Consider the following 8320-nt stretch of genomic DNA (forward strand, 5'->3'; position numbering starts at 1 on the left):
TACATTTGGTGTGCCACCCACATATTGAAAGAATAACCCAGCCCCTGGATATTCAAGATATCCTTAGTACAGAAAGGCCAGAAACTGCCATCCCACAGAGAGAAGTTTCCATGTTTCAGCAAGGTTGCTGCAAACACGGTCATCAGTGTGAGCGGTGTAAAGCAGTGACCATGAAGTGGCTGAGACAAAGACATTGGCACAGAACAACTGTACCTTGGGACCAAAGAGATGTAGCTTTTATGATTAATTGTATATGATGTTTTAGTAGAGTAGAGCGAGACTTTAGAATGCACAATTGGGTTTTAGCACAGATCAACATTGATACTTATATAATAGAAGATCAAGTACAAAGAGCATTTATTTATTTAGCATACCACATGGAACGATTAGTGGCGTTGAGAACACTGCAAGAACAACAAAGGATAATAAAAGTAAGATGTGGAGATAGTAGGATACCCAGAAACAACAGAAAAAGATAAATTCTCTTGCTTAACCTGTTCAGGTTATAAAACTCCTTTGATAGTTTACAATAAAAGGTTTGTGTTTTTAATTTATTAGAAAAATTAGGCATTCTCGATTGGCTGTCAACAGCAACCCCATTGAGTTTGGAGGCAGAACAATGGCGATGGGAAGGGATTAGACACTTCCTTGATCAACGGGAACAGCCTGAATGGATTGAAAGTCTTCTAAGAGGCCCTCAGCGACTAACACTAACAGATTTCATTGAGGAACTACAATTCCAGAAAAACAGACTGGTAGCACCTGTTACTTAAAGAGTCCAAGAACAAGTAACACACTGGGAGTGTACTAAGCATGACTTAGAGTGTCACCCATGGGTTTGTGTTATTTGTACACTTTACCTTAATTTGTGGTGGAGAGTAACAAGAGCAGAAGAAAGAGAGAGACAATTGATTTCTTTAACTTGCTTGGACTGCATGCGTGAACAGTTAATTTAAAAAGATTTTTCAGTGATTTTTTTTGGAACACCTTTGAGATGTGAAGATGGAACCTTTTATGCAGCGGTTCAATTAATGGAAAATTTAGACCCATGAGTTTTTACTATATAAGCTTTTGAGCAGGTAAGAGAGCAAACAATTCATAGTATTATAGACCAGTGTATCATAATTAACAGTTGCTGTGGAGAAGGAATATGTGTGCCACGCTATAGACGCATTTCTTACGTGAACTGGCATTGCGGATGTGCCTATTGATGGTGATGAAGACTTAATAATTATCCCCAACGTCAGAGAAAAAAGTGACCAACAAATCAGGTTGTTAACTGAAGTAGTGAAAAAGCAAATCTTGTTGTGGTTGGCACATCTCCAGAGCTTTGGTGGTTTAGACTAAAAGAGGAAGTAGCTGACTAACCCAGGGTGAGAGATGGCAGTGCTGTGAGAACTGTGAGTAATCTGCGCCATCCTTGAAACAAACATGAGGCCAAGGGTACCAGTGAGACCAAATGCACCAGTGACTAGATCCCAGGAGATAAACTTTGCTACCAAGAATCCTGACATCTTGGCCCTTGGCTGCAACCCAAAGGGCCTTGAGGATGGTAGAAAGTCAAAACTCCTGAGGATTATTTTCACTGTGTTTTTCACGATGCCCTTGGCAACTGGGCAAAACTATGGAGCCACTCTGGACACAGTCCATGAGAGAAGGGAATGAGCAATGCAGGAACAAACAATAATAAAATAAGCAGAACAAGAGTGGGCAATGAGAGAACAATCTATGCAAAAACAATGTCCCAATAATGCTGATCCCTGTACTAAATGCCATCACTCCATGTGGGTCAAGGACAAGATGGAATTTGTGTTCATGGCACATCCATGTGTTAAAGGTGCCTGCTACAATCACAGCAATTTTATAGATGTTTGTGTTAAAAATAGAAAAATGGATTGGGTAGGGAAAAATTTAGGATTTAATGGACCAGCTCCTTATCTTTATAGTGGTCAAATCTGTCCTCAATATGAAACCTTTTTTGTTTTGAGAAAGATGACAATGGGAATGATCCAAGTATAGGTATAGGGGGTACAGCACTAAGGAAAAAAAGAAGAAAAACAAAAAGAAAAAAAAATAAATACATAAAAAGGGCATAGGGAAAGAATTAAAGGAACTGGATAAGCTGTGTGAACGATTCAAACAGCAAAATAGCGACTGGGATTTGACAACCTCAGCTTAGAAACTTTTTGTAGATTTGATGCAAGAAATTGCTACAGAATTAGGATTATCCAAATGCTGGATCTGTGGGAATGGCTGAAAGTTGGCTGTGGAGAGGTGAGAGTCTAGCTCCAGAACAATTTTTCAAATGGAATCATATTCAAATTTCCAAGACATTAAAATGACCTGAAGGATGGATTTTGAGTCATTGAGTAATTGGAACAGTCTGTGTTACTCGAGAAGGAAGGAAATACAATGAATTAGTAGGATATACTCCTTGTATATCTACTTTGGTAGGTAATTCGGATAATAAAACTAAGACCTGGCAACCAAAAACTTTGACTGGGTATTGGGGAATAAGAAAGGAAATGAATTGTGAGTGGAATAATCAAACTGATTTGTGCTGGCATAAAAGTCCTGGAGCTAACCCCTACCAATCAAAAAAAAAAAAAAAAAAAAAAAAAGGGAGAGAGAGACCTAAAATCTATCGGGAACAACAAGAAAACACAGATAGTAAATGCAAAACCCCTGATGGAATATATTGCATTTGTGGGCAATGAGCATAGAGTGAATTACCTCAAAAGTGGAAGGGAACCTGTACCTTAGGAGTTATACGACCCTCCTTGTTCGTCATAACATGGTCTAGGAGCAATATGCTGGGAACACCACTTTATGAGACTCTAGAAAAAAATAAGAGAGATTTAAACCTCAATTTCCCAAAGGCAGGGGGAAACCAGAAATGGGGGGAAGATGAATGGCCTGCAGGAAGAATCATAGTGTATTATGACCCAGCAACTTGGGCTGAGGATGGATCTTGGGGATATAGGACCCCAATTTATCTATTGAATCGGTTGATAAGACTCCAGGCAGTAGTGGAGGTTGTATCAAACCATACTTCTGATGCCTTAAAGTTACTGGCCAAGCAGCATTCACAAATGTGAGCATTTGGATATCAAACCAGAATTGCCCTAGATTATCTGTTGGCTGAAGAAGGGGGAGTTTGAGGAAGATTTAATGGATCTGAGTGCTGTGTGTAGAGAGATGATCATGGGGAAGACATCACAAAACTTACTGAAGAAATTCAAAGGGTGGCACACATACTTGTTCAAAACTGGAATTCTGATCTAAAAACTGATTGATGGGATAACCTCTTTGGAGGAGCCTGGTGGAAGAAGGTGGGATTTATGCTATTATGTTCTGGATTAGGATTGTTATTCCTACCATGCATGATTTCACGTCTTACTAGACTAATCCACCAAGTGACACAAGGAATGCAAATGACAGCAATTCCCATTGATCCAGAATTGGCAGCAAAAGGGAAACCAAATCCTTTGATGGTATTAAAAGCTAGACCTACTCGCACTCAAAAGAAAGGACCCAAAGAGATGTTGACTGAACATAAAGAGACTGTGGGAGATTAGGGACAGGCGGTCGGAAGATATCGCGCTGTACGGGCAGACAGAACCCCTCCCTCAACTCTTAGTTGGTCAGTGTCCTTGATAAGATAAGCAATACCTAACCTGTAACGTAAGCAGACGGATGTGATGTAGCAAACAGAGGTTTTATAACCCCATGTAACCAGTTAATAAACGCCATTAGCCGTCCACCACATTGGTGTCTGTGAGCTGATGGACCAAGCAGCCTGGGTGTGGCTGCCGTGTCGTTCCTGAACCAGGTCGCTACACCTCAGCGGAGGTAACAAGTGGCGCTGAAACCCGGGAGTCGCCCTGGAGTTCGGGAGTCGCCCTGGAGTTCGGGAGTCGCCTGGACGGGTGAACGACGGCCGAGCGGCGGGTCCAGCTCGGCGGGAGGGACGCCTCCGGACCCACGCAGAGGATGGAAGCTCTCGTGAAGGTCGTTTCTCAGATTCATAAGCAGTGGGGAATTGATTGTAAAGCAAAAGATTTTACCCTCGCAGTGACGAGGCTTTTGCAACTTAGTATTATTGATCGTCCGGTGGATATCCTCCACCCAGATGTTTGGGATCAATGTACTAAAGCTCTTGCCGAAGACACAATGTCTTCCAGCTCAGGGAAAAATCTTAAAGCATGGGGGAGGGTCGTAAAATCATTACAGAAGGCGTTGCAGGAACAAGACACCTGGAGAGCTGCGCGAAATTGTTTAAAGGTTTCCCCCCAATTAGGTATCGCAGCAGCAACGCAAACTTTCTCAGAGGGAACTGTTGTTGAGAATTTTCAGAATGTAAAAGAATGTACTCTGAATGTTAGTAATAATGCTCAGAGTGTTAATGAAGTCAGTTTGGCTGAATGTATGGGCTCGGGATCAGAAGGTCAAGAGCTTGCTTCGAGGCCCCCGGGCTCAAGGCCGCTCACTGAAGAGATAAAACAGATGCAGTCATTTTACAGCGGTCTAGCTGAAGAAGCTAGGAATGCTGAAAAAGTGGGGGAGGGACCTCCACCTTATGCGCCTCAAGATAGCGCTGAAAACAAAGAGAGCTCGTTTGCTAACGCGGGGGCGCGCGAGCAGAAAAAGGGAGGAGAGCACAAAGAGAAAGCTGAAGCCAATCTTTGCCAAAAAGCGCGTTTTTCTAAGGCAAGAAGCTCCCACAGCAGGAGGCGGGGGGAGTGCAGGTACAGGAGGCCCAGGGGGAAGGAGTGGCTCAGCCCCGAGAGAAAGGGGCGGGGGCCCAGAGGGAAGGGACGGCCCAGTCCTGAGGGAAAGGGGCGGGGTCGGAGCCCGACCAAAAGGCTCCAGAGCCCGGAAGCAGCCAGTCAGTCGACTTCCGGCTCTGAACCGGACTCTAGCTGGGACTGGGACAGCCAGTCCTCTGCTGCCGGCTCTGACTCCGGCTCTGACAAAGAAGAAGTAACAGTATATAAAATCAGTAACAACAATGTTTCTACTTGGGCTGAGGGGAAGTCAGAACAAACTCCCCTCACAGACTGGAAGAAGATAAAAATGGCATGCTTTAAATGCAGCCAGGCATTTAAATTGGGCAAACGTGTAAATTATCAGACTCCCACCTTCAGTGCCCCAGTCATTCAAACCCTATCAGAATCTCGCAGCACGCAGACAAAAGAGGGAAGCCACATCTGGCACCTCCTCCTCATCCCGTCCTTTAGCTATCTACCAAAAACCTAAGTCAGATCCTTACAATTTGTTTCTTAGTGTGTTAAATGCTACCTTTTTGTCATTGAACCAATCCAATCCGAACTTTACAAAATCATGCTGGTTATGTTATAATGCAGAACCTCCTTTTTATGAGGGTGTCGCCCTTGATGCTCCTTTTGAATACTCTGCAGCGAACAATCCACACAACTGTAAGTGGGACACCCCCGGAGAGAAATTACCCTGAGTCAAGTCACAGGCCGAGGCAAATGCTTTGGCAGTGTAACCGTAGCAAAGCAGATGGGAAATATCTGTACTGAGTTCATCCAACCTAGTCAAAAGACTGATAAGTGGGCAGTTCCGTTCCTATCAGGAATGTGGGTCTGTCAACAAATTGGAATAACCCCCTGTGTGTACCTTAGCAAATTCAATAACCTTGCTGACTTTTGTGTCCAAGTTCTGATTGTTCCTAGAGTCCTGTATCACCAAGAAGAAGAAATGTATCACTTTTTAGAAGAAACCATCCTGCTCCGCAAAAGAGAAGTAATGACAGGTATAACCATTGCAATGCTCCTTGGCCTAGGAGCCACTGGCACAGCCACAGGTGTTTCAGCTCTTGTGACCCAACATCAAAGACTTTCTCAGCTGCAAATGACAATTGACGAAGACTTACTGAGAATTGAAAAATCCATCTCCTCTCTGGAAAGATCTATCTCCTCGCTTTCAGAAGTCGTCTTGCAGAACAGGCGAGGATTGGACCTCTTGTTCATGCAGCAAGGAGGCCTATGTGCCGCCTTGAGAGAAGAATGCTGTTTTTATGCAGACCACACCGGAGTCGTGCGAGACTCCATGGCCGAACTGAGAGGAAGACTGGCCCAGAGAAAGAGAGAGAGAGAGGCCCAACAAGGATAGTTCGAGTCATGGTTCAATCAGTCCCCATGGCTAGCCACCCTTGTTCCCACATTAATAGGCCCTCTCACCATGATACTCCTGACATTGATTTTTGGGCCTTGCATTTTGAACAAGTTAGTGTCGTTTGTTAGAAGACGTTTAGACAAAGTCGACATCCTATTTGTCGAACGCATGCAATTATCGTGAAGTGTGTTTGTTACTAACATTTTATATTATTTTTGTATTCTATTATACTAACTTTAACAGCTTTTGTATTTTTATGACATTTATACTTTTATGACATTTATACTTTTATAACATTTATATTTTTATAACATTTATACTTTTATAACATTTATACTTTTATACTTTTATACTTTTTTATTTAGTCATGAGAGGGGGGGGAGATGTGGGAGATTAGGGACAGGCGGTCGGAAGATATCGCGCTGTACGAGCAGACAGAACCCCTCCCTCAGCTCTTAGTTGGTCAGTGTCCTTGATAAGATAAGCAATACCTAACCTGTAACGTAAGCAGACGGATGTGATGTAGCAAACAGAGGTTTTATAACCCCATGTAACCAGTTAATAAACGCCATTAGCCGTCCACCACATTGGTGTCTGTGAGCTGATGGACCGAGCAGCCTGGGTGTGGCTGCCGTGTCGTTCCTGAACAAGGTCGCTACACCTCAGCGGAGGTAACACTCCCCTCAACACTGAGGATACCCGGGACCCCTATTCCCAGCCATCCTGGGTTTCCCAACCTTTTGATGGAAATTGGGACACTCGGGACCTTGTCCTATTCCTGACACAAGAAACCCCCTTAACCACACCCATCCCACATCTACCCAGCCCCACCCTTCCCTTTTCTCAACTCTGGAACCCCCAAAGCCCCTTCCCTGCTCTCCCAGCTCTCCCCGTTGCCCCTTTCCTTCAGCCGTGACCCCCCAGCCCCCAAATCTCCGTGTCCCCCCAGTTCTCCTCTCCCTGCGGTCCCTGCCCGTGGCACTGTTGGAGCCCGTTCATGTCCATGACCCTGGATGAGTCCGTGGGGCTGGAATGGGGCTCCGTGGGGCTGGGACACAATCCCGTGGGTCTCCGTGGGTCCAATCCCTGCCCAGGTCTCCACACGCTGCAGGAGGTTTCCGGCTGTCACCTCCTGTCCCAGGGGAGCGTCCGCGGATCCCATCGGCTTGGCTCCGACCGCCGGGAATTCCTCTCCTTCCAGCCGGGATCCGGGAGATTCGTGGTGGCCGCCGGCGCTGCCCAGGTCACCAAGAGGCGCTGGGAACATGAGGAGATCCAGGCTGAGGAATGAACAAATCCCCTGGGGCACACCTGCCTGGAATGTCTCCGGAAATCTGTCAGATATGGGCGAGAGGCACTGGAGCCTAAAGGTGGGGAGGGTGGAATTCCCATGGGAATGTGGGATTTGGAAATGAGGGATTTGGAAATGTGCGATTTGGAGGGCAAAATTTGGGAACATGGGAATTCCCGTGGGACCTCCATGGATGGATCTCACTGCTGTCCCATTCCCATGGAATTCCATGGGCAGATCTCATCCCCATCCCACTGCCATGGCAGCTCCAATCCGGTTCCACCCCAAACCCATCCTGGGGCTCGCCCTGTTCTTTGCCCTCCCCACCCCCCACAAGAGCCCTGGGGGTTCCCCATGACCCACCCAGCCCCCCCAAACTCCTCCTGGGTCCCCCCTCATCCCCCCACGGGGATTCCTGGGAGTCCCCCCGTGTTCCCTCCCCCAGGACTTTGGGGTCCCCCCCGACCTGTCCGTGCCCCTCCCCTGTTTGTGCCCCCTGTGATGGTGGGGTGGGGCCGAGTGCTGGTGCCCCCCTGCCTGCAGCAGATCCAGCGCTGAGCGGAGTTCAGGGGCTCCCTTGGCATTTGGGGTCCCCTGGGATTTGGGGTGACCCCCCGGCCCCCCAGGATCTCCCTGAACACGCTGATGCTGCCCCAGCACAGTGAGAAGGTTCAGACCTGGCACGGGGTCCCCAGCTCTGTCACCAGCATCGCCCAGGTACCCCCAAAACCTCCCGGGAACCCCCAAACTCCCCCGAGACACCCCAACCTCCCCAGGATCCCCAAAAATATCCCTGGAACCCTCCAAAAACTCCCCAAGACTGCAGAACTCCATAGAGACCCCCAAAACATCTAATGACATCAAAATTCCCACAGGACCTCCCAACAC

Source organism: Hirundo rustica, unplaced genomic scaffold, assembly GCF_015227805.2.
Source record: "Hirundo rustica isolate bHirRus1 unplaced genomic scaffold, bHirRus1.pri.v3 scaffold_238_arrow_ctg1, whole genome shotgun sequence".
Taxonomy (NCBI): Eukaryota; Metazoa; Chordata; class Aves; order Passeriformes; family Hirundinidae; genus Hirundo; species Hirundo rustica.